Here is a 27,247-nt window from a genome sequence, read left to right as displayed (position 1 = left end):
GCCAGGTCTCCAGGCTCTCCTGATCCGGGACCCAGGGCAGCCAGCTCAGCACCAGCTTAAAAGCTCTTCTTGGGTCAATTCTTCAAACAGAAGAGAGAAAGGGAATGAACTCATTTTTCCTTTGGTGGCCTCTGCTCCTACTCTGACTTGCCCTTCCCATAACTTCGGTGTCCCACGTGGACTTCCGAGGTCCTGGAGAAAGGCCACAAAGTGTAGAGCCGGGTCTGAGGAGAGTCAGCCCCACTGCACGACCCGATGACCCCTCCCACCCCCATCCCTGCCGCCACACCACAGCGCCTTGGAAGGCTGGCTTGGTCTGGAGGTGACCACTGCCCCGGGGCTCTCTCCTCTCCACCTTCCCAGGGCCTGGATGGCCTTTGAGTAAACAGATAGCCCAGTGAGGTATGTGATCAATTAGCTTTGCTGAAAATACAATCATTTTGTTATTCCAAGCTGATGAGAAGGCCTCTTCGGCCTGCTCTCCCAGCCTCCACATGCCAATCAGCCCGTGTCACCGATACAATTTTCCACATAAACACAACCTTTGTGCAACATCTACTCTTGTAAATAGATGTAATTCCCAAACCAAATAACGCACTTGGAGGGGAAATGGATATTATGCATGCAAAAAGAAAAGCCGGCGATTTTTACACTTTCCAGGCAACAAAAGATTACCTCTAATTGCGACGGGGGGGGGGGGGGAGGGGGGAGGGGGAAGTGGGGCGGGTGGGTGAGGGGGGCAGCAGCCTCGGCCGCTGGGAAGTAGGGAGGCCAGCTTCCAGGCAGGGTTTTTTTTCTCCCTCTGCACATGTGTGAGAGCAGACCACCAGGAACTGCTCAACCCGGGATTTGTCCTGTTTAGACATCGGGGAGAACGTGGTTGTTGTTCTTGATATCTTAAGGGAAACGGCAAGTTACTTAATTATGAGGTTCGGTCTCCCTTGCCAGGACGAACCCCCTCCAAACCCGAAAGTGTACACATCCTGTTGCAGAAATGTCCCCCGACATTCCTGGATGGGAATGGTCCTGGCGGGCCGGGGAGTGTGCGAGTTCCTCTGAAAGGCCCTGGTGTGCCTTTCTCGATGTTCTGCTCGTTTAAGTTGATTCCTGAATTAGACCTTGAAAGCCAGGGAAGTTTCCGGCAGCCGGGAGGGAGAACGCCGCAGAACCCACTGTGTAATCCTGGCCAGGTTCTGGGCACGGGCTGCCTCCTGGGTATCCCAGCGCCAGGGAAATGAAAGCTGGGACACCCCCTCTCGTGCCTCTGGTCTCCCTGTGCCCCCTGGTGTGGGAGGGAAAAAGCTCTTTGGGGTCACCATCAGCCCTTGCGCAGGTCACAGGCCAGCCACGGTGGGCAGGGGCGCTCCAGAGGGGGCGAGCAGCCCATAGGAGGAAGCTGCGGGCTTGCAGAGTACCAGTGGGCCTGGGGGCAGCGTCTCCCAGGACCCGCAGCCAAGCCCACGCTGGGCCAGGCAGTGTGATGCACATTAGAGCTTTACCTGGAGGTGACAGCTGGACAGTGAAAGAGTCACAGAAGGTGTTGTTTCTGATGACGATTACTTCTGTCTTTTGCAAAGTTGTTCCTAGTAGCAGGTGAGTGATGCCATCTTGGGCTCAGTGCTTTATCTCACCTAAGTTCAAAGCAGCGAGTAAGGAGTCAGGGAAGGGGGTGCTGGTTGGTATATGAGAGACGGGGCATGGGCGAGCAGAGAGGAATAGGCGGAGTGACCATGGGGCTCCTTCCAGAGGGGTGGGCAGTTCCAGTAACACTTCAGCTACAAAAGATTTTTCTTTCTGACCCCCACTCCCACCCTCCCCTCCCCCTGCCCATGAAACGCGGCCTAAGAACCCTTATCCCCCAGCTTCCATCCGTCCCGGGCTCCTGAAGGCCATCTGAAACTCATTCGCTGCTTGAAATGATTGTCATGGGACCCCTTGCTGGAGAGCAAGAAAGGGAGAGGGAGACTTTTAAAGGACAGCAATCGGGACCCAAATGCTGGCAGATGTTTGGAAACCGGGCTGTTGAAGAGGGGCCTCTGGGAGGCATGGGGGCCACTCCCGGGCCTGACCCTGGGCCGGGCCCCACCTCCACACGCCTTTGTCTTGTAGCAGTTCCAGGAGCCTAGGCTCCTTCGCTGAGGAGGAAAGACCGGCGGCCCTGGGACGCTACAACCCAAATCAGAGGATATCTGTGCTGGTCACTTGATTCAGTTTCAACTTAATTCATATACTTCTTAGATGAAGCAACTTTCTGTTTGTAATAATGAAATCATAAACTATAAGAAATGTTGGAATTATGACAGTATACAATATTAAGATCATGGAACTAAGAGTCAAGGAATTACAGACTCTCAAAATACAGAACTTGGACTAAAAATACCTTTGCATTGTAGGATCTTAGAAGCCCAGACTATTAGAATATATCAGAATATATAGACTGTTAGAATTCTTGAAAAAATAATGTATAGAATCACAGATATGATTTCGATTCTTAGTAGCATAAAACATTAGAATTATGGAATTTTAGGATTACGGAATCAGAATTCTATAATACTAGAATTGTAGAGCATTGGAAATATGGAAGATAAATTTACAGACATCTAGAATCGTGGTCTCTTAGACTCAGAATGCAAGAATGGTGGAATGTTAGAAGACTAAGTTAAGGAAACATTGAATGATAAAATCTTAGAATATTGGCATCATGGAATGGTGAAATTAGAAAACCATAGACTTTTACAGTCCTAGCAGTTTATAATAACAGACTCATTGGATTACAGACTCTTAGAATCACAGATAATTAGAATCAGAAAGTGTCTGTCTTGTTAGAGAAGTATAGGATCTATGAACTACAGAATTTGGGAATTATAGGCTTTTAGACATAGGCTTGACGAATTTTAGAGGCAAAAAGGGATTTAGAGGTCATTTAGCCCTACTCCTGGCCCAGCCCGAATCTTCACCTAAGTCTACACACACACTCACATACACACACACTCACTCCTGTGCTTATCTCGAGACAACGCAGTCTAATTTTATCACTCCCTGCATCTCCCAGAGCTGCCAATCCCCTTTTCTGCCTCCCCTCTCTGCTCTGCCTCTCATCATCACAAATTCCTACTACCCTCTGTTTTCTGAGGGACAGTTTGCTTTTCTCTCTGCAAGTCATCCAGAGTCTTAACTCACCACGCCTGTGCCTTGCAGGACAAGACCGTTTCAGTGATTAACATATTAGTGAAATGAAGCTTCGGCCCCCTTGGGGTGTGGCAGCGGGGAGCAAGAGGGATGGGCAGACTTGTGTGTCTGTGTTTCTGTGGCCTCTGTCCCAGAAACAGCAGCAAACAGGTCCGGATTTGAACCTACACAGCCCATTCCTTCCGGAAGGATATAGAGCCACAGCCGAGGCTGCGACTGAGCTGCGTGGCCTATCTAGGTGAGAGGAGATTGGAAACTGTAAACCATTTCATGCTTATTTGTTTCATGATCCTCATGGGTTGGGATTTCCACAGATCGGACAACATGTGGATTAGATAATTTGCTGGGAATTAACAGCCTCTGATGGCGATCAGTCTTAGCGGTGATGGAAGTTGAGTAGATGAGGATGTTTCAGCGATGAGCTGATGATACTATCATGTCCTCATCGGGGTTTGGAGAGATGTGGAGGCTCATCACCCGCCATAAATGCCCAGAGGGGGACAGTATACCTACTGCAAGGGGATGAATGGTAACACTCAGGATTTTATTACAACGTTTAGGAATAAACCAAAAGCAGAGTAGCCAGCTTCAGCGTCACCCTGGTACTTAGAAAACGTTCACTTCCTAGTGAATTCATCCCCAAACTCTGTAAAAGGACTAGCCAGAGATCAACAATTTAAATACGGAATCTCCTGCTTTTTATTCAAGCCCCATAAAGACGGAGTCTGTGTAGTGGCCGCTTAAATTGGAGGCTGTCTTCCTCAAAAGACCGTTTCTCTGGCTCAGCTCACGCACAGAATCCCCCGCTCCCAGGTTCATCTGAAGCACCACTAAGGCTCTTTAGGGAGGAGCAGCTCGGGTTAGAAATGCTAAGAGACCTTGCGATTTTCCCCGTAGCTGAAACTTTGTAAACAACCCCTTTCACCAATTTTAAATCTTTTCTTAAAAATCAATTTAGTTTAGAAACTGCAAAGCCCCCAAACCAAATTGCAATGTTCAACTGTTTCTAGAAATACCGTTTCGATGTAGCCGAAATTTTTCCCAAACTGAAATGCCTGCCTGAGAGGCTCCAGGGACATTCCAGGCGCACTAGAGCAGCCCGCCAGCGATGCTGTGTGCCTTTAGGCAAGTAGATCTCCTCTCTGGGCCCCAGTTGGCCCACCTAGAGATAGGAAGTTGGATTAAACAATCTAAACTTGGGAGCAAACATATCAGAAACAGGAAAAGAACAATTTGGCTTTGCTTCCTTCTTGTGAGTTGAATTTCAAATTAGTCAGGCCAGTGTTTCTATTTATTTTTGAGGCAGTTCGTCCAAGAATTGCCGTTTTCATGCCTCTAGCTTTTGATTTCAGATGCTAAACAACGAAACCACGACCCCAAACTTCCTCAACTACTGACGGCAGCTTTTGTACACATTTTCAATGGTGTGGCGTATTGGGTTAGCATAAATGACAAACGCTACAGTCTCCTCCATATTGAAAGAAATAGAGTGGAAATGAGCTAATGGGATGGCCAGCTGGGTGTCAAGAGGTCTCGCTGTGTGACTCTCAGTTTCCCTACCTATAAAATGGGGAGGGGATTCAGGTAGGAGGAAATCTAGATATTGTCTTCTTGCCCCAAAACAAAGTCTGGGTTTCTGAGGCTTCAGCCCTGCTTCTAAGCAAGAATGTTGGGTGGATTGTGCCCTGTTACATCCGCAGCCCCTCTGGGGCCACCCCTGCTGATCCCAGTGATGGGAGGGGTGGGGCCCAGGGAAATGGAGAGCCTTTACAAAGGGGACAATGGCAAATCCCCAATTTGTGGACGAGTCCTTTCACTGGGAGCCTGAAAGGCCGAGGAGGGGTGGGCAGGGTGAATGGGGCAGAGGGGGTGAGGACCCTCTTGTCGTGGCCCCATTGAAAGTCCCTGGACCTGTCAGCGATGAAAGGAAGTGAGTTAAAGAAGCAAATGAGGGGGTTGTGCTGGGGGCTCGGTGATCTCCTAACATGGGGAATAGGACTGGAGGGCTCAGGTCACATGGACAGCTAGGCAGGCAGGGCTGCTTGGCAAGCCTGGAAGGACAGGCATCTGGCTGGTCTGCCAGCTCCTTAGTCAGGCTTTCTGCTTTCTTGACGTGAAGCCTAACTTTCAACATATTACAATACTGTATGTCCTCTCGCAGTGGTCGCTGTGGGGATAATGGCTGGAACATCTGAGACTGGATCTCTTGGGAAAGGCCAGTGTTGGCTGGAAGGTTGAGGGCTTGGTATCAGCTGGTCTGACTGCAGGCCCCAGACCCGTGCAGTCCATTCAGTCAAAATATCCCATCAGGACAGCCCCTGACCAGCTGCCTCAGTCCCACGGCTGCTCACGACAGACAAGCAGCCAGTCGGTTCCTCCAAAAACGGATCAGTTTAGACAAACAACAGGTCGGTACAACCAAAACAGTCAGTTCAGTTATAAAAATGGTGCGGGAATGAAGGCGACAGAAAAACAACAACAGTTCAGTTTTTTAAAAGTAACCATGCAACTTACTTGACTATTACATAAGGAAAGAGCCAATCAGTTCATGGACGCAATTGCTCTGTTTTATTCAAACAGTGAACGACTTGGCAGGTCTAGAGGTGGCAACATTGAGAAACGGCCCTTTGGTCCAGTCCGGCAATGCTGTGACCGTGGACTTCTCCCTGTCCAACCCTCACAGAGACCCAGCCAGACATTCTCCAGTAGGGGGAATATTCTGGATTCTTCTAAGTGCTGCCTGAGGGGACTTGGAGCTCCCTGGGCATTTCCCTGTGGCCCCATTACCTTCCTGGGCCCACTTGTGTTAACTGCATTTAACAAAAAACAAAAATGAATTGAAACAAAATGAAACCTCTCAATCTATAAATATTTCTCAGTTAACCAGTTAGGGAGAGAACAGGACATACCAACTTCCAAAGAGGTGGAAGAAACAGGGAATGAATAGTGGAAATAATAAATCCACTTTGCCCACATAGAGCAGAGAGAACATAACTGGACAGTGTGTTTCGTATCCATTAACGCATAACTACCCTTTGATAATTATGTCCATTTTAAAGATGGGGACACCAAGGTCTAGAGCAGCACAGTAACTTTGCCTGTGTTCCCACAGTCAGTTGATGGTGGAGCTGGCGTACAGCTGGGTCTCCTGCCCCTTGCTTCATGCTGTGAATCTCAGAATTACAATGTTAAAACTGGTGGGGAGGGGCTTGGAATCATGCAGTCTTACCCCTCATCGTCGGGGTAGAGAAAGGAAGCTCATACAGAAGAACCCAGGGTCCTTACCGAGATAGCACAGTGCGTCAGGACATTCCCCGTCTTTCTCTGAGCTGAATGTCCCTCAGCTGCAGAAAGTTCTTCCTTCTGTCTAACCAGACTCTCTCTTGCTGCAGGGCCAAGCCTGGAAGCTCCTCCTTGTGGCCAGTCCCTTGAGGTGAGTGTGCCAGATATGCTGAGCCTGGGAATGGGCTACAAACCCCTCTTCCCCTGAGGTAGCAGAGGGTCTGGATGTTGGAGGATAGCCCAGAGGGCTGTCTCTGTGTTTGGTGAGTAAACAGCAGAGTCAAGTTTCTAGCCCGTCACTCTGCAGCCTTTCAGCGAGTGAGAGGCCGGGTGGGCCGGAGGGAGTTCCCGCCGGGGGCACATGAAGAGGCCTGGTCTGCTCGGCTGGGGCCCAGGGAGGGCCGGCTCTGGACGGCCAGCAGAGTCAGCCTCTGCGGGCCGTGGAACTTCACACCTTTGAAAGGCTCCAGAGCGGCCTGCAGAGAAAATAAACCGTTCCTCCCATCCGTGGCCAGTCGGCCATCCTCGGGGGCTCCCCATCATGCACACGGAAACCCTGTAAAAGGGCCCAGTGTTTCCTTTTCCACTCCCCGAAAGGATGCGTGCTGGGCCTCGTGAGGACTGCCGAGCTGGGCAAGAGCGCTCTGTCCATGGCCAGCAGGTCTGGTTCCAGCCTGACTCCCTGTGGGATAAGCCACCTGGCTCTCTGAGCCTTGGTTTACACATCTGGAAAACAGGAAGAAAAATAAATCCCTTAGAGTTTTATTCTGTGTGTGTTTGATGGTGAAGTAAGGCATATACATGAAAGTGCTGGGCACATAGTAGATATTTTATCCACGTCTCTCTCCTTCATTTACAGCCTACATAACCTGGAGCAAGTCTGGTTTCCTCTCAGAGCCTCAGGTTCCTCCTCCGTAAAGTGGGAAGACTGCTTCCATTGTCAGGGTTCAACGAGGCAAGGGGTTAGCACGATGCCCGGCGCGCAGAAGGCTCTCCGGCTGTAGTCTCCTCCTCTCTTCTTCCTTCCTGTTCAGCCTCCCTCTGGGTCTCAGGTGCCAATGGGAATGATAATGATCTCCAGGTCGAGAATGCTGTAAGGACAAATGTGATGCCACAAGCATTTGATCAGCATCGCCATGCCACAGAACTGTAGGAGAGAGAGCTCAAAATGCTCTGAAAGCAAGCAGAAAGAATACAAGTGTCAGAGGGCCCCAGGGTTATCATAACAAGTCTCACGCTAGGGCGTGGCTCTGGCCTCAGCCAGTGATGGTTCAGGCAGGAGTGTTGGGAGCCTTAGGAGAAAGGGAGGTCCTTGCTGCCTGACGGCACCAGGGAGGACTTCCTGGAGGAGTGCTCTGTCCAAAGGTATGGAGCCTAGTCTTTCCACTCGGGTCTAGTGTGCTGCAAATGCTTGCAGCCCAGACTACTGCTGGCTCCCAGCAAGTTGGGAGATACCCCCGGAAGTGCCCTCGTTCTCCCACCTGGGCCTTTCAGAGCTGGTAGGAGACAGTCAGAGCTAGAACCAAGAAGTGGGCAGATGCAAGAGCAGAATCCAGCGTGAGCTCTCCTGGGCTAGTGAGCGCCCCGTCACAGCAGGTGTCCAGCCGTGGCTGGAGGACCCTGTGACGGGTATGGAAGAGGGGCTGTGGCAGTGGGTGAGAGGTGGGAACATCTGGGAGACAGGCTTTGGAGTCAGGCACACCTGGACTCACATTCCAGCTTTGCAATTCACCCTGCGTGACCTTTGGTTAGTCTCCTAACCTTCGTAAAGTCTCAATTTCCTCACAGGCAAATTGGCAGTAATTCCTACTTCAAAGAGTTGTTTTGGAGATTAAATGAGATAGTGTAAAGCATTTAGCAAAGTGTCACAAACATGCGGGGCTCTCCCTGTTACAGTGGAGGGTCTAAGGTCTTGACAGGCGGAAATCTGTAAGGGGTTAGGATTCTCTACTCCTGAGGATTCTGAAATCATAAGAGACTGAGCCCACTTATTTAACAGAACACTTACATAATGCTTGTGCCAAACACTTTTGTAGGGGCTTTACAAATATTCACTCAGTCTTTTTTTTTTTTTTTTGCGGTACGCGGGCCTCTCACTCTTGTGGCCTCTCCCGTTGCGGAGCACAGGCTCCGGACGCGCAGGCTCAGCAGCCATGGCTCACGGGCCCAGCCGCTCCGCGGCATGCGGGATCTTCCCAGACCGGGGCACGAACCCGTGTCCCCTGCACCAGCAGGCGGACTCTCAACCACTGCGCCACCAGGGAAGCCCACTTAATCTTCACAACAACCCCATGAGATCAGGACTGTTATTACCTCCAATTTTTTTTTTTTAATTTTTACTGGAGTGTAGTTGATTTACAATGTTGTGTTAGTTTCAGGTGTACAGCAAAGTGAATCAGTTATACATATACATCTATCCCCTCTTTTTAAGATTCTTTTCCCATATAGGTACCCCCAATTTCTAGATAAAGAAACTGAGGCAGAGAAAGTTAAGTAACCTGCCCATAGTCACGCAGCTGAGGAAGTGGTGGAGCTGAGATTGGACACCGGTTTCAGAGCCTGTGCACATAAGATTCTAAGACCACGTGATTCGAAAACCGCTCCATGTTCCTAAGATTCCATAGAGCTCAATATTATGGGACTTTCACTAATAAAAATGGACGTCATGATAAGAAGTTTCTAGAGCAGGAGTGGGTAAACTTTTTTGGTAAAGGGCCAGACAGTAAATATTTTAGGCTTTGCAGGCCATAAGGTCTCTGTCACAACACCCCAACTCTGCTGCTGTAGCCAATAGCTAAATGAATGGGTATGGCTGTGTTCTAATAAAATTTTCTTCCCCAAAAATCAGGTGGCAGGTGGCTCTGGCCCTCGGGCTGTAGTTTGCTGACGGCTGTTCTCAGGGTACAGCTCAGGGGTCTTCTGCTTGGCTGAGCACCCTGATGGGGGCTCCCTGCAGAGATGAGGCTTTGGAGAGGCAGAGGGGCGGCTCCCCGGGTGTGGGTGCTTCTGAGTGTGGCTTTCTCTCTCTGCCCTAGAGAGGCTGTTGCAAAGGCTCCTCTTCCAGCAGTGGAGCCTCCTTACTCACTGGCTAGAAAACAATGTTAATTTCCCCCAAGCGGGAAGCAGCTGCACTTGTGAGTGGGGCTCATTTTGCTGCATGAATATTTATGGCATGTCCCCTAATTAAGCCCAGAAATCAAATTTTCCCTGCTTTCAGGGGCCACAGAAGACCGTAAGGCTGTGTCAGGAACCAGCCTCTTGTGCCTGTGAAGTAGGGTTGTCAACGAAACCTTTGCGTCCGGAGCCACGTGGCCAGGGCCAGCGTCCACAGGCCTGGCGGGAGTGGGTGCTCCCTGGCAGGTCAAGCACCCTTGCTGTGGTCACCAGCTGGGGTAGGGGGATGCCTCGGCCACCTCACTGAGCCCTGGTGCGTGGCTATTGTCCCGGATCTGCGTGGGGTGACACAGAGGTGACTCCAGGCCGGCCCCTTAGCAATGCTGTTTTTCTGACTCAGGGGTTTATGACTGGGGCCTCGAAAGTCACTCTAGTGGCAACAGCTCAGGGAGGGAGAGCCCCCGGCTGGGAGCTGGGTTTGAGTTCTTCCTCTGACACTGATTCTGTAGACCTGGACAGGCCCACCGGCTCTCCAGCCTCAGTTGCCCCATTGTCACAGTGACGGAGGAAATCGCAGGATCGTCAGCATTGTGGGGTCTTACTGAGCCTCAAGGGAGGTGACGGAAGAGAAAGTATTTGTGGGGATGGTTCCCACCACAGTCCTAGGGTTTCTCCCAGGCCCTTCTCCTCTTAAACCCGAGGGCTGAGGAGAGCCCACTCTGCCCAGCCCAGTGACCTTGAGAATTTCTGGAAACCATAAATCTTGGCTTTTCCTCGAGGGGTCCTATCTCCAGAGAACTGCTTGGGCCCTCATATCCTCTTCCGCGGAGCAATAAACCGAGCAAATACTATAAAGCTCCTCACCCCAGCTGAGCCCTGAGGGTTGGAGTCAGAGGCGGCATCAAGAAGGCAGGTGTTTAGAAGAGGACCAACTCATCGAGTTGAACCTGAACCCTCCTCCTTTTCCTCCTAGCATGGAACTTGCCTTTGATTTCTCTCTTCCATTGTCTGTTCAATTGTTTTCCTCTTTAAATTTTTCACAGCACCTGAGAGATCCCATCCTGGGCTCCTGCCCCACCTCCAGGCTGCTGGTGGGGACCAGGATACGGAGGACGCTTTCCTAAGGTGGGTGCAGGTGTGTAATCGTCCCTGGGCCTTGGCAATCAGCACACCTTGTAAATTCGAAAGTCAACAAGACGTGGAAGCGGCGGCGGGCGGGGGGGAGCCTCTGAGCTGGATAAGAGGAAGTCAGGGGTGAGGGTGGGTGGGTCAGGGGTAGCTTTAGTGCCTTGGGTCTCCCCTGCCAGGCCTGCCCCACCTCTGGAGCCCTGGGACTTCCTGCTCTCACCTTCCACCTTCACATCCCGAGCTCGGGTCTGATCACAACATCCCAGATCCTGAAAGAGCCTGAGAGGCCTTCTCTCTCACACCCTCTCACTACAGTTAGGGGGCCTGCAGATATAGGGAGGGCCTTGTAAGGTCTGTGTCAGGGCAGGTGTGGTGGCGATATCACTGGGCTGGGGTCAGGAGGCCTGGACTCTGGTTCTTGCCTTGGCTGGACACAGGCCCAGGTCACACACAGAGCCCTGATCCGCCTCACTGTTGAGCCCTAACCCCGCTGCGGGTTGTTGCCTTGCCTTCCAACCCACAGGTCACACGGAGGTGGGAGGAAAGATCACAGCCTCCGATGGCCCGTCTCAACCACAGGAACCACTTACTGCTCTTTCCATCCAGGACACCGTCTTCAGTGAACAAGGATGCTATGCTCTTACTGGTTCGGAGGTTTGATGCAATGGACCCTTCAGAGAAGCGTAGCAGAGATTTGACTTTGGAAAAAGTCTTTGGACTTCAGTTTCCTCACATGGAAGTAAAATGGGAATTATAAACAGCTCCCCACCACCTTCCATCTCCTCGGTTTCTTATGAGGATCAAATGAGATACTGATTACGAAGGTGCTTTGTTAGCTGAATGTTATTACATGTAAGAGGATAAGTTGTGAAATGATTCCATTGTTTTTGTCATTATTGGTTGTTTAATCTCCTTCCTGGCTAGCCAGAGGATCTGATGTCCTCCAGAGACCTAGGCCCAGGAGAAAATTCTGCCCGGTCAAGGGACCAAGAGGAGGCTAGGAACTCTGCTGGGCTCTGCTGGGCCCAGAACACCTGGAGACCTGCAGCGTCAGATGGCTGAGCATCCTTTGTCCTTTTTGAGATCCAAGCCTATTGGCTGGAACCGTGGCACTGCATATTTGGCACCTCCTTAGTGCATCATTTGGAGGTAAGATATGTCCACAGGTGAGCTCAAGGGAGCTGGGTGCCAAGGCTTGGGTTCTGCCTCCCCATGGTCCCACAGGAACCCCCAGTCTCTGCCGGAGAGAACCCAGAAGACTCTAGTGGGTCCTGGACACCCAGGTTCCTACCCCTAAACACTCTCCTTCTGATTTCCACTATCTCATGTGTTTTGGGAGGAAAATGTAATCTACAAACTTTGGATTCATTTGCATTAAAGCCATCACAAAGCTTTCTAAGAGCCATTTGGGCTTGTGTGTACTGTTGGGGAATCTTAGCCATCTTTGAAGGACTTTTCCCCCTCTCAGGGAGAAAAGGAAGTCATACTGCTCCAGGGACACCCAGTTGGAAACCTTCGGCACTTGTTTGCCCCACTGGCCTCTGCAGAGCTGGAAATGAGAAGCCCAAGTCAGTCTCCCTTGGAGCACAGCAAACCCTTATGCCCAGCAAGTAGAGCCCTCCATGACTTGCCCCCAGCTACCTGTATATCAGGCAGCCCCTAGCAACCTGCCAAGAGGGGTTATTTGCAGTCAGAACCCACCTGGCTGTGATGTTCCTTGAAGCCTCTGTTCACGCTGTTCCCTCCCCTGACTACATTTCTTCCCTGCTACTCCTGAAATTTCACCCATTCTTTGAGGCCCAGCTCCAACCCAACCTCAACCTTCCCTTGATCATCTTGAGTAAAGCAATTTCCAGCTCAGGACTTGCTACTAAGTGACAGTAGTAAGTGTTTATTTAAGAATGAATAAGCGAACGGATGAATGGAATGGATGGATGACTGGGCCTCAGATAATGTATCTCTATATTTTCTTCTTTCCTATTCCTCTTCTAAAATGTGCCAGGCCCAGAGTTTGGCACATGCAGAGGTTTGACAAATACCTGAAGGAATGAATGAGCGTGCAGTGAATGAATGGATAGAGGGGTTCCATTTATAGAGCACGTGCTATAGGCCAGCTGCTGGTGTGACAGCTGTGAATAAGACATGCTTTCTGTCCCTGCGCCCTTACATTTCAGCTGAGAAGTCAGGCTCACACAATCCATTACTTATTTAGCTTCTCTGTGATAAATGCCACGAGAGAGGAAAATTAGTGAGTAAATAACTGAACAAGGGAGGGATGAGTCAAGACAGGAATAAGCAAACAGAGTGAGGAAGAGAATGAATATATAAATGAATATCAGGGAGAATAAATGAAGGAATGATGGGTAAAGATGAATCAATTACAAGGGAAAGCATCCATGCCACATGACCCAGAGTTTATGGACACAAGGCCGAGAAGCCAGAGCTGCTGGCAGTCAACCCCTCTCCAGCTTCCCTGGGGCCAGAGGCAGCAGGCTGGGTGGGATGGGCGCCCATCAGTGAGCTGGGCCCTCTGCATCCTGAGGCCAGCACCATGGCCACTACCTCAGCACCTCCAGAACTGAAAGTCAGACTTAGAAAGGTCTGAATGCTCTAACATGTAGAATCTCAGGGCCTGCAGGGTCTGATCTTTCTGCTCAGCATATGGAATGAACCTCAAAGCTTTCACAACCGCATTCAACACCACTCATAGCCTCCACAGTGAGGAACCAGAGGCAGGATGGGAAAGGGACTTGCCCAAGGTATGCTACCAAGGCCCCTGACGTCAAGGTGCCTTAAGGAGTCTTTGCTGGGACGCACAAGGCCTTTTACAATCCAGCCCCTTTTTCATCTCTGACCTCCTCTCCTAATCCTCTCCCAGGTACATTCCTGCCCCAAGCCTCTGAGCTCCTGGGGTGCGTCCCAGACATCTGCAGGGCGGGCCCTCTCACTTCCTCTAGGGCTTTGCTCAAAAGTTACCCTAAGGCCTTCTCTGGCTCTGCATCTGTAATTTTATCACTGACCACTTCCTTCTACATCCCCTTCCCTTGCTTCGATTTTTCTCGATAGCACTTATCCCTGTACATTTTTCTTATTCATTTTGTTGATTACCTGTTTTGCCCACTAGGATGTCAACTCTGGGAGGGCAGGGATTTTGTATTGCTTTGTTCGCTGCTGTATCCCAGCAGCTGGCATAGAACCTGCCCACTGACTATGTAATGAATGAAGAGATGCCCACTGCCTATGTATGTACTGAATGGATAAATGAAGCAAAGTCTCCAATCTAGCCTCTCCCCTCTACCCAAAGGCTACTGTTGCTGTCTTTTCTTGCCTGGACATTGCAATAGCCTCTTCCCTGACGTCTCGGGCTCCTCCTGACCCACAGATGCCTTTTTGGCCCAGGGTGATCTTTCCTCTGTGATAAATATGACCATATCATTACTGTTCTGGAAACTCTTTTCTGTCCCGGAAACTCTTTCCTGTCCCCCTTTTTTTTCTTCTCTTGACCCTGTCTTTCCTGACCTTGTAAAATGATACGCAAAAGGCGTCTGACGCACAGTACACAGTTAGTGGTAGTTACTGTCATCCCTGAAGACACAGGCATCCAGTTGAAAGGTGAGATGAGAAGGGAGGGGACTAGTTCAGGGTATGGGAGTGTGGGAACGGCATGGACCAGCACATGGGGGTGGCAGCAGCGTGTCAAAAGCGGTGGGACCGTGGAAGACCGGGCTTGCTGGCAGGCTGATGTTTGATAGGAGAATCCTGACCACTGGGTGAGAGAAGTGGTTGGATCAGATCCCAGAAGGTACTGACTACAAAACCGAGGAGCTCTGCCCCATTCTACAGGCACAGGAAACCTCTGAGAGCTCCGTCACCAACCTTCAACAGTTTGCAAGCCTGTTGAGGCATCAAGTGTTGCAGTGGGCACTTTCATGTGTAGGATTCAGTAGAATCCTTATAACACTCCTTTGAAATCTGTATTATTGTCCCCATTTTATATATGGGGAAACCAAAACACAGGGAGGTTGAATAACTTTCCCCAGGCAACCTGATACGGCAGAGATTTGAACCCGGGTGACCTGAAATCTTTGTGTCTCTTTAGCCCCCAGAGGCCTGGTACTCATCAAATGTTTGTTGACTGAATGCAAGTTTTGCTACAGAGCAACACCAACAGAAGGGAGGCTGGTGATACTTCACCCTAACAGCGGCTCCTTCCTCCTTCCCAGAACAGCCTCCAAAACTCCAAGCTGCGATCTGGGCCTTCATGTAGCATTTTGTGGCCTTGGGAGTCAAGGAGAGAATTCATGGTACTTTGGAATACACATTTTCTTTTAAGGAAGCATTTTTTGTTTTCATTTCAAACAGCCCTGGCTGGTGACGAGTGGTGAGGAGAGGTGTCCTGTTTTCCATCCTAACACCTATTTCCAGGTGGGGGCAGGGAAGGCACCAGCCTGAAATGTTATTTCAAACCTTTCCGGGGCCTTGCAGCTCCATTTCCAGGCCACATGCCGCAAAGAAAAGCATGATTTCCTATTACGTCCTTTTGCCCTTTCTGGTCTGAGCACCTTTCAAAGTGGGAAGACCCAGCCTGCTCCAACACTCCCCCTCCTGCCCCATAAGTAAGGCCTCACCACCTGATGTGGGTCTCCCGATGGCCACGCTCCTGATAGGCAGGTGTGCCAAGACCAGCAAACTCAGGCCACTCCTCCCAGGCCCTCAAGAGATAGAAGACAAAACTGGTGTGACATGAATGCTCCCTGCCTGCTTTCTGCCATCTGAAGCACATTCCAAAAAGGAGCAAGGCCAGCGAAGTCTTGCCGTCTGACGGGGGTGTGGACAGAGATGGATGACGCGCTCCCTGCCAGGGAAGGCCACGTTCAGACACTCCCAGATAGCCAGCTGCCACTCTATTAACAGCAAATATCCCCATCTGAACCAGGCTGGGAAAGAAAATATTTATGTTCGCCTGTCAGGAAGACCTTCATTTTTCTTCTGGGGGAGCCAGCCAGGGTGCTGGTCCAGGGCTGAAGGAATGTGACATGGCTGTGGGGCTGCTCCAGGCCCTACTGCGGCCCAGCATTGATGAAAACTCCAGAATATTCTCTGGAGAGCTCTAGACAAGTACAAGGGGCTTCAGGAGGCCTGGATGTGGGAGCCCAGGAGAGGCAGGGCCCGAGCAACCAGAACACACCCTGTACCCTGTTAAACTGTAAATGAGATATCTGGGTGTGGGTGTGGGCTATAGTTAGTTAGAGATCCTATAGTTAGAGATCCAGTCCAAATGCATCATGAAATTATTCCATTATTTTTTTTAGATTTATTTATTTTATTTATTTTTGGCTGCGTTGGGTCTTTGTTGCTGTGCGTGGGCTTTCTCTAGTTGCGGCGAGCGGGGGCTACTCTTCGTTGTGGTGCACGGGCTTCTTGTTGCAGTGGCTTCTCTTGTTGCGGAGCACAGGCTCTAGGTGCGCGGGCTTCAGTAGTTGTGGCGCACGGGCTTAGTTGCTCCGCGGCATGTGGTATCTTCCGGGACCAGGGCTCGAACCCATGTCCCCTGCATTGGCAGGCGGATTCTTAACCACTGCACTAGCAGGGAAGCCCAATCCCATTATTGATTAACAACATGGAGCTGCATTGATATGAGAAGTGACTTTGTACAGAGAATAAAATAATCTCGTATCGTTAGAAACTGTCAGCACTGGAGTGGAGCCTGTCATTCAAGCTGGGCACATATTAAAACCAGTTTATGTTATTACTTTGATCCTGGTCATTATTTTGAACAAAAATCACAATCAGTTCTTTACTGGTTTCGGGGATGCCCGTGGATCTGCAGCCTGGGAAATCCTGTGGCGCTCTGGGAGACAACTCTACATACCAATTACGGTGATTGAGTTATAAGGCGCTAGGCTGAACAAGCCATATGGCCTTGGGGAATGGAGGCTTTGGCCTCATGGGCATAACAGGACTGTGAGGCTTGCCTCCCCCAACTCCGAGTGCTAGATCGCTTATTCTCTACTTATTCCCTACGGAACATGCGCATTGGAGCCAGGAGACATGGGTCCAAATCCCAACTCTGCCACTTAGCAGTCGTGCAACCAACCCTGAGCATCTCATTCAGGATTTAATCTCTCTGATAAAATGGAGCTAATAACTGTCTCCCCGGGGCGGGGGGCGTGTCTTGAGAATAAAGTGAGGTAACTACATCTGTGAAACACTCAGCACAGTGAGAGTTCAGTAAGTGATCCCAGCAGTAATGGTAGGAAGGGCACACACATTACTCTCTCTAAAAGTGTGTCAATAATTTTTGCTGATACATGAATCAATATTTGCAAATGTGTGCAAGTGTAATTCCCAGTTCATACCTGTATAAGTCTGCTTGGGCTGCTATAACAAAATACCGCAGACTGAGGGGCTTAAACAACAGACGTTTATTTTCTCATAGTTCTGGAGGCTGAGAAGTCCAAGACCAAGGTGCTGGCACATTTGGTTCCTGGTGAGGGCTCTCTTCCTAGCTTGTATTCAGCCACCTTCTCACTGTGTCCTCACAAGGCACAGAGAGCAGCTCTGGTCTCTCTCCCTCTTCTTATAAGAACCCTAATCCTGTCATGGGGGCCCCACTCTCATGATTTCATCTAATTTAATTACGTCCCAAAGGCCCCAGCTCTTAATATACTGTCACATTGGGGATGAGGGCTTCAACATTTGAATTTGGGGGGGACACAGGTATTCAGTCCATAGCAATATCTGTATGTGATATCTGTAAATTCATATCTGTATCTGCTTATGAACTGGTGTGTTGTCTTAATGTCCACTTATGTACTATAAGCTAAAATACAGAAAAATGATGGAATGGGGGCTTATATATTTTTGTGTGTGCCTCTGTGTGTAGACCTATGTGTACATGAGAGCCTAGCACAGGTTGAAGTCATGGGCTCAGGCTGCCAGTGTGAGCCATACATGTGCAGCATGTGTACACAAGTGTGTACAAGCCTGGGGAGGGCTCAGCCCAGCCTGGCAGGGCTCATGCTCCTTCCAGCCCACAGCAGCCGCTGGAGGGAAATGGGCAGACGGGCTTGGAGGCTCTCTGGGACCAAGGATCCGTCAAGCTTGAGATCCTCGGTTGCAGGTAGGCGAGGATTTGTTTTATGCTGCGGAGGAACCCCGGCCCCTGAGGGCACAGTGTGCCTGAGGAGGGGACGTGGAGCCTGTCCTTGATTTTGCGGGGAACTTTATCAGCTCATCTTTATCCAGCATGAGACCCATCTTCACTTTTCAAATGAATCATTTATCTCATTTAGAGCCTTCCAAGCTGCAGCCCAAATGACATTTGCTTAGCAATTGGCCTGTTTGAAAAGCCGATGTATTACAGCCAAATGCTGCACCATATTTCTGAGCTGGGGGCGCGGGGAGACAGGCCCATGAGATGCAGTAGGAGGGAGGTGGGGGGTATTCAGTCGGTCAAGGATCCCACGGAAACAAGCAAACACATTATCCACTCCAACACAGGCAATTTTTTCCCCCAGGGTGGCTAATTAGCTTGCGGCTGCCGGGGCTCTCTACTTGACTTGCAGAATTAGAAAGCTCAGCACAGAGATCTGTGTTTATGCTCAAAATCATCGTCCCTCTTTCCCAATCAGGGGAGGAGCTCTGACTGCAAGTTCTGGATCCTGGAGACTGCTCAACTGGCATTTCGGGAGCCTGGATGGAGCTCCTTCTCCATAGAAACTCCTGCCTTGTTGGAGGCCTCAGAAAATGGCAGGCTCATCAATACAGGCACACAGGACATGTCCACACACAGGCACAAATATCTCCTCACTTACGTAAATATGATGCAAAGGCACAGCCACACAAATTCACCCCGAGGCATAGGTACCCACCCTCGGAGACACACACATATTCACACAGGTACAGGCCCTCTCCCAGCACATCCACTCACGGATACCCAGAGACACCCTGAGACCTATACCCATACACACACAAAGAAGCACATACCTGCACGTGTGCACGCACACACATACCTAGACTTATATGTATACAGTACATACACCTTCACAGTCTCCCTAGAACAACACACGCATGGAGACAGGGAGGCTGCTTAAACAAACCTATAGAAACAAAAATTCTCAGAACCTAACCTCAGTGATTCTCAATCAGAATCTCAAATCAGAATCAGGTATGAGAACCAGATATGAGACGGTAGGTGAATGATACACCAGATGAGATATCTGGTATCAGATTTAGAAATCAAGCAAATCAGAATTCTCCTTTTGGAATCACCAGGGAGTTTTATATAAATCCTCATATTGGTCTCCTTCAGAATCTGATAAGCCAGAATTGTGTGAGGCTTGTGATATAGGGGTAGTGCAGTGAATTTTGAAAAGCTCCCTTGTATAGTGAATAAAGAACAGTTTTATCATTAAAAATAAAATTAAATGGCGCACTGCTGACTATTAGGAGAAAGAACAGTTTGATTGGGTGAAAACTGTTAGGGCTTTTTAAAGTGATGGCTTTTTCGTTTTGTCGTTTCAGGAACATAGAATAACTCCAAAGCAACTTTTTCCTGGTTGGCTTCCTGTTGTCGTCATTGAACAGATGGGAACAGTGACAAGAAATACAACTTGCCCAGATTTTGATTCAACTGCAGGTATTTCAGGTTCACTGTCCAGCCTGGAGGTCCCACCCCTTCCTGCCACAGATAGGGAAACTGGGGCCCAGGTAGGGCAAGCTATTGCTCAAACTCATCTAGCTATTAGTGACTTCTGTGTGCTAATGTATGGCATGCACACAGTAGGAGCTCCATAGGTGTTAGCTGCTGTATTATGATGACTATTGTTAACATTATTGTTACTCTGATCACAAGTCATTATCATGAGCAGAGCGAGGGTGAGCATTCAGATCTTCCTCCCATCCGGTTTCTGGTCTCAGGATGCCCTTCTCAGCTGCAAAGACACACAGAGGAGGCAGTAGAATCTGGGCACCCCACCCAGTCCCCTCTTCTCTAATTATGTCCTGATTGAGGTACTCCAATCCTTCCACTTCCCAGGAAAGGGAGCAGAGGAGGGTTGCTGGGAGTGCTAAGGGTGGCAGGATGAACTCTGGGGGGAGGGAAGTTTCCCGTCTTCGTCAGAGGCTTCAAAGGACAGCAGCTGCCTTCTGCTACCTTTGGAGAGGCAGGCCTTCAGAGACAACTTTTGATCGGCGTCTGGCAGGACCGAGAGGCTGCAGGTACCAGGACCCTTTCTGCGCACAGCTCCCAGAGAGTTTCTTCAGGCCAAGGAAAGCTTTGTTCTAACCACTTCTCTGGGAGCCAGGGCTGCTGGGTGGTCTAGGGGCAGGAGGGCAGAAAGGGGGTGGGGCAGGGCAGGCCCTGGGTGCGGAAGGAGTATGGGGTCGAAGACTAGGGGCGGGGTGGGGGAGGAAGAGGGTGGAATCTGTGTGGGGTGGTGGGGAGGGCTGGTGCAAAGGGAGGGCTGGGGTCAGCATAGGAAAGTTTGGAGGCACTGGGGAGTAGGAGGGACCGGCAGATGCCAGAACCACGGGGAGGGTCCAGGGAATCAGGTGGGGGTCTCCAAGGGTGAGGGCATAGACGAAGTCCCCCTCCCCAGACCCTGCTGTCCCAGGTGGCTATCGGGAGGGGCCCACCTCGAGGCGCTGAGTCCCCTACACTTTGTGTCTGGGGCTCCAGAACATGTGGCCGACATGCCCCCCCGCCCCCGCCGAAGGGCTACCATTTGGAACGCATTTGCAGACACATGGATTGTTTTTAAGTTAATGCTTTTTAATTCACTCTGTTTCCCAGTTGTCGTTTTTTATTGAAAAGGCGGATTCTGCCGGTGTGTGTTCCTTTGCGGGGGCGGGGTGTGTGTGTGGGGGTGCCTCACCGACACAGATCCGAGAAGAGGCAGAGACAGAGACAAAGGCACTGCGAGACCCCAGGAAACGAGTAAACAGGGTCAGAGGGCAAGCAAGAAAGAGACTGGACACCGGAGCCGGGACAGGGGGACACACAGAGAACCCGGGAAAGGGGAAGGGAGGGACAGGCGGCCGTAGGGGCAGGGCGACTGTGCTGAGAAATCCTGCTCCAGGGGGACCCGGGCGTTTCCCGTCACCTCCAACTAAGGCTCCCGGGGCTTTCCCCGGCTCTGTGGTTTTCCTTCCGCGTGGACTAGACTAGGGAGTGGGCTGGAAGGACGCGGGCGCGCAGCGGACTGAGTACGCAGGACCAGGGTCGCAGAGGGCTAGGCATGCGAGATCCGATAAAGACAAGAGGACCCGGGAATCGGAGGCATTCTGTCCCTCGTCCCCGCAGCCCTGCTGTTTTAGAGCCAAGCCCGAATCCCGCACTGCGGCTTTGGAGAGTGGCGCCCCTGCCCTGCTGCGCCGCCTAGAGCGAGCACCCCAACCTCTCTGAGCCCTGGCTCTGCCACCTGTGGACGGACAGGAGCGCTGGTGGCCGGTTCAAACAGGCGGTGGCGGAGGGTCTAAACAGCTCGGGGGTGGGGGGAACAGAGCTCGGTCGACGGCACCGCGGCTTGGCGGTTACAGCAGAAATCCTGGGGTTTTCGGTCTGGGCTGCTGCCCCGGGGGGCTCATGTTTATGCAGGACTGGCGGGGACGGGAGAGAGCGGGGCCCGGGCGCTTCCTTCCTTCGCAGCTGAGAACCATTTCGTTCTCCCCCAGCCCCGCGACCCACCCTCTCCTCTTCTGCGCCAGTTTTTCGCGAACCTTCCCCAGCGGCGTACTCAAACGCGCGAGTGTGGACACACAGCCGCGGACACACAAAGACGCTCACATGCCAGCACGTGGCGGCGGTGCAGACGCTCGGTGATGGTGTAGGCACACTGATAAACGCGACGCAAGGTCCTGGGGACTGGGATAGAGCTGGCTGCCTGGGCGGAGAGGGCGCGTTCACCCTGGCGTCGCTCTCAGGCCTGGAGCCTAAGAACTGAAAAGCCCGGGATAATTAGAGCTAATTACATGTGTGCAAACAGCCGCAGCCTAGGGCGCCGGCGAGTTGGCCTGGCGGACCACCCTTCCCCCCCTGACCTGACCCCCCGCGATCCTGCCCAGCACGGGGGCTTTGGGGCGCAGCTCCGACAAAGCGGGGGGAGGGCCGCGGTCGGAGAGCCCCCGGCATCTGGAGCCGGGGTGAGCCCTCCGCCTCCAAGGCGCTGCCCCCGTCACACACGCACGCGCGCGCGCGCGCGCGCGCGCGGGCAAGCGCTGCGGCCAGGCAAGCCCGGGGATGACGGCCCGGCCGAGTTAGAAGCTAGGACCAGAATTAGGGTCCGAATACCCGTGGCCTTATGCTGAGCGGGCCCAAGCGGGAGGTACGGAGCATTTGGGCGCTTCAGCTTCGAGAGCCTCAGCCTCATCTTGAGCATCCCCCATCTCTGCACAAGGCTCGTACCCGGTCCACAGCAGTCAGTGCTCCCAGGGAGTGCCTGCCTGGAGCTGAGGCCGCTGGACCAGGAAGGGACAATCTGGTGCTGGCGTCGGGAGACCAGTCCATTTCTGCCCGAATGAGCCACAAGACCCCCGAAAGAGCGACCACTCTGAGCCTTCGTTTGCGCGTCCGTAAAATGGGAATGTGGGGACGCTGCGTGCTTCCTCTGAGGGCTTAAGATGCGGAGTCCAAGGGGAAGGAGAAAGGCGCGAATTTCTCATGTGTGAATGAGGCTTTACAGTTTGTACTGCTGGTCTGAATCAGCGATCTCGTCTTGTGGTTTCAGGAGCCTTTGGCGGGCTGGGTTGGAGTGGCGTAGGGGAAGGGAATTAAACTTCTATACTTATACATGAAGCCCAGAGAGGTAGAACGTCTCATTAGAGGTCACACAGCAGGGAGAGGCAGCTGGTTTTCCGGACTTCAAATCTCAAGTTCAGACTCTGCGCAACGCTCCTCCACCCGTCCCGGACGCCCCTGGAACCCAGGCACCTCCCGGCGCTCCGCGAAGCCTGGGAGCTGCGAGCCCGAGTGCAGAACGCGAAGAGCACTGAGGGTCCCGCCGCCCGGACTCGCAGTGAGCCCATGGCGCCCCCTTGCGCTCGTAGCCGGAGGCGCAGCCGGCTCCTGGCCCGGCTCCGGGCGTCTTGCCTCTGACTCCTCTGCCTCAGTTGGCGATTGTGCTGGAGAGGGTTGATTAGCTGCGGAAAGGGTGACAGGAGGTGACACAGGGATGCGCTTTGTATACTGTATGCTTTGTAAACTGTATAGCACGGCGCGCACTCGGTCCTAGCGTTTGGACACTACCAAAGTTTCCGCCTCTGTTCTTGAGTCCAGTGAGGTCGGCAGGGCAAAAATTATTATTCCCGGTATACAAATGGGGCAGCCAAGATAGGCCCACGGCCACTCACTGGCGAGGAGTGGAGCCAGCACCCAGACTGCATCTGCTTTCCCGCCCCGCATTGCACCTCGCTCCAGTGGTGGCGTCCTTGTTCTCTCGGAGGTTAAGGAGAGGGGCTTTGGAGTCAGACAGACTGGGGTTGGAATTTTGGTCTTGTACTGGCTGTGAGATCGCAGGCAAACCACAACCTCTCTGGGCTTCGCTTCTGAACCTGTACACTAGGATGATGGCGCCCTTCAGGATTGTTGGGGGAGGGGTGGATTAATGAGACTGGGCAGGTCTTGCAGAGCATGGAGTCCAGCAGCTGGTACTTGCACAGTAGGTGCTTGCGTCAGGGAAGATGGCAGCTGCCGTGAGTACCCCAGCTGGGAGGGGGGAGGGGTGGAGGATTGTGCCCCTCTCGTGGTGGACGGTGAGCCTGGCACCTCAGGGGTCTGGACACTTCTGGGACTTGAGCAGCAGTGCTGGTTGCCTGCTGCCCACAGACCTGCAATCCACTGACCTTGTCCAGAGCCTTAGGTGGGTTCTGGGAGGCCTCCTCCTCCTCCTTACAAGTGGGGACACACGGGCCCTGAGACAGAAGCCACTTCCCTGGAGCCACACAAGGAAAGATTTAGACCTTGCCCCAGACACATGGAGGGCGAGGAGGCCGGGGGAATGAGAGCCGGGTCTTGGTGGGGAAATGAGCACAGGAGGAGGTGGCAAGTAGGATGCCTGCTCTATAGAAGTAAGACCCGAGAGGCTTGCAGGGGGGCGGGGTGTCAAGGGCATCTGGTGGTGACACAGTCGAAAGACTGAGGGCAGGAGACATATTTGAGGCAGGGTGATAAGAACAGAAAGGGCGGTGGAGCTGTAACCCCTCCCCCTCTGCAGTGAGTCTGGGGCTCTGGGGCAGGAACCAGTGTGGGGAAGGTGGGGCTTCCTGAGCTAGTTGGGGGTACAGGTTCCTGGGAGTGGCTGCGCAGAGGTAGTGCAGTTTGAGGTGCAGTGTGGCTCGGCCTCTAAGCCTCTTTCCCCAGTCCTGTCACTCCAATGGCTCAAAGAAGAATAACTTCTCCATCTGCCAGATGAGACAGTCAGGTAGGCTTCCTGGAAGGGGTGGATTGAACCTGAAGGACTAGTAGAGGGGAGTTAGGGCAACAGCTGAGACAGATTAAGACTCTCCAATGATTATGTGTAGTATGGCAGGGACTTGGGGACCTGCTGCAATCCTTCCCCTGAAACACACACAGCCCAGCCCTGGGAACAGGGAGTAGGGGGACTGTAATAAGCTCTCAAATGAATGAGCCATTTCCAGCTGGTCTGGCTGGGGCAGGCCAGGCTGGCTGCAGGGTCCTTCAGATGGTGCTTCCAACAGGGGCCAGGCAGGAGTGGCCTCAGAGGCCGCCCTTCCTGCCTTGGTTTCTCCATCTGAAGAATGAGCGTCATGTGTTTGCCGTTTCCCTGACCTTCCCAAGCTGCCAGCAGGATAATATATGGAAATTGCTTTGACCTCCTGAGAAAAGAGGGTCTCCAGGAATAGAAAGTTCAGCCACTAATCCTGTCCCCCCAGACTTCCCACTAATTCCTGCTTCCGATGTCAGCCTGGCAGGTTGAGTTTAGCAAAAGAAAGAACAACTTAGAGGGCTGATGGTTTTTCTAATGGCCCCAGTTCTCCAAACACATCCACACGCAATCCACATGCACACACAGCCTGGTTACAGGCCCACCCTCACCACAGCCTTCCCCTGCGCTCACTCACACACAGGCCTCCCGCGGAGCAGTCATAATTGTGGAGAATAATTAGAACTAACATTTGCACAGTGCCCTGCCGTTGACAGAGCAGTTCCACCCTGCACTTTCGCTTAATCCTCACAACGACCAGAGAGGCAGGGATTATTGCTATTATTAACTGAGGCTCAGAGAGGTTAGGTGACTTGCCCAAGGTCGCCCAGCTAGTAAATGATAGGCATGGCTCCAACTTGGGTCTCCTGACTCCAAATGCTCTCCTCTTTCTGATGTGCCATGCTCCTTCCTCCATGCACTCACGCACTTTTCATTTGTTTACTCATGCATTCATTCATTCACCCCACAAATACTTATTGCGCATCACCCATGGGCCAGACTCAGTGCTAGGTGCTAGCTGCTTTCCTGCATCTTCTCGCTTAATCCCTTGACAGACTCATGAGCTGGGCACTTTTCTCATCCTAATTTTGAAACGAAGTAGAGGAAATGAGGATGGAGAGACCGAGCAAGGGACAGAGGTGAGATCTGAGCCCACAGTGTGACTCGAGAGCTCTGGCACCTGTGCCCTCCTGCGCCCGTGTACACTCACGCCCGGCACCACACACAGACCTCTGCCTGTGCACCGCCTGTACACATGCTTCCAGCCCCTCCTCTCCTAGGCAGGGGCTGGGGCAGCAAGCGACCTGTCTAGGCCCACATATCAGAGCCCCCAGCCTGTCCCTCTCACCCAGACATTTCAACTGAACAGGCCCGGAAAATCAAGGACGGGATTTTCTCCAAAATGCCATTGGCATCTCTGGGGACAGAGTCACATTTTCCTACTGATTACATAACACTGTAGCATTTACAATAGTCACTTGGTCCGTCAATATCAGTCGGAGGCGGCGAGAAATGTCCCCCCCACCCCTCACCCTGTGCTGACCCAGGCTGAGCGCAGAGGCAGGACGCGGAGAAGAGGGGACATGGCCCCTGCCCTTCACAGAGCCCAGGATGAAGGAGAGATGTCCCCCCTCAGGGGTGGCCAGAGGGTTACTGTCACTGATGCTGGTGAATCTCAGAGTGACACAGACCTCAATTCTGATCTAGGCTTTGCACTCTCTAGTCAGTGACCTTGGAAAGTTCAGTTACTTCCTCTCTTGGAGCCTCAGTTTCTTCGTGTACAAAATGGGGACAAGGATCCATACATCCCAGGGTGGTCTGTACAAACTGGAGGCATCCCAGTTCTGAGCACTGGGTGAGTGGGCAGACTTGCAGGCTGGTCCACCTGAGCTGAGACATAGTCTGGGACCCCTATCCTGTCCTCTCTTGAAAGGGCAAGGCCAACAGCCAAATGGAGCTGCCTGGTGCCCCCTCTGCTCTGTATCCCAAAAAGAGTCTAAGTGAAGGCTGGTGGTGAAGGGGGGTGACACGTGTCATGAACCTCTCATGCCAGGACCACGTGGGGGCATGTTTGGAGGTCTGAATCCAGAGGCCTCTCTTCCCTTGACACTGAGCCAGTGGGTCAGGAAGTGCGTGAATCCGTGACCTGATCCAGGCAACCTCAGCGAGCAGAGATGGGATAAGACTTCAAAGATGTGGGACAAGGGGTCCATGTCACAAAGGCCATGTTTGTGCGTGCCCGAGTGTGTGAGTGAGTGTGTGTTTGTATCACTGTGGAAAGAACATGGGTTTCTGAGGCTTGAGTTTCTTTCTTCATTTATTTAATAAATATATGGGTATATTGAGTAAATGTATATTGAACACCTACTATGTGCTAGGACTGTTCTAGATGCTGGGGCTACAACTATGAGCGAGATGGGCAAAATTGCAAACCTTGTGGAAGCCGGAGTCTAGTCAAGGAGATAGACAATATTCATATAAACACAAGCACGTGAATCATCGCTCTGCTGTGTGTCTTTGGCCAGGCTGCTTAAGGCTCTCTGAGCACGACTGTCTCCATTTGGAATATTACATAATGACTCCTGCTTCACAGGGCAATTCTGAGAGAAGGTATAGACACTGAACGTGTATTGCAGACTGGAAAGCCCGTACTCACGTGCATGACTCTGGGTGTGTAAACGTGTGTGCTTGCCAGCACCCATTTTCCTTGGCTCAGTGAACAGGGCACCTGTGGGACTCTAGAAATGGTCCCAAATTCCGTGAAATCCACAACTCCTCCCACCAGAAATGTAGGGAGGAAACCATATGGCTCTGACATGCTGACTTTGGGTTGGGTTTTGCCCCAAGACAACACATCCTGCAAGTTTCTCTGCTTGAAACTTATTTCTCAAGCCTCTTGCTCAAATGGGTTTCATTTTAAGGAGGGCAGGGGAGGTTGAACTGAACAATGGACATGCCCTAAGCCTGAGAGAGGGCTGGCTTGGGTGAAGGGGGGACAAGCCTGGTCCCAGGTGGTGGAGAGGAAGCCCAGTGAGGGAACACTTACAGAGGTATCAGTCTCAGCAACACAGTCATCCTCCAAGTCCTCC

The sequence above is a fragment of the Delphinapterus leucas genome, chromosome 1 (assembly GCF_059928025.1).
Source record: "Delphinapterus leucas isolate spDelLeu-1000000601 "Yukka" chromosome 1, BTC_Dleu_Yukka2, whole genome shotgun sequence".
NCBI classification, from domain to species: Eukaryota; Metazoa; Chordata; class Mammalia; order Artiodactyla; family Monodontidae; genus Delphinapterus; species Delphinapterus leucas.
Note: the sequence above shows the minus strand (reverse complement) of the source record.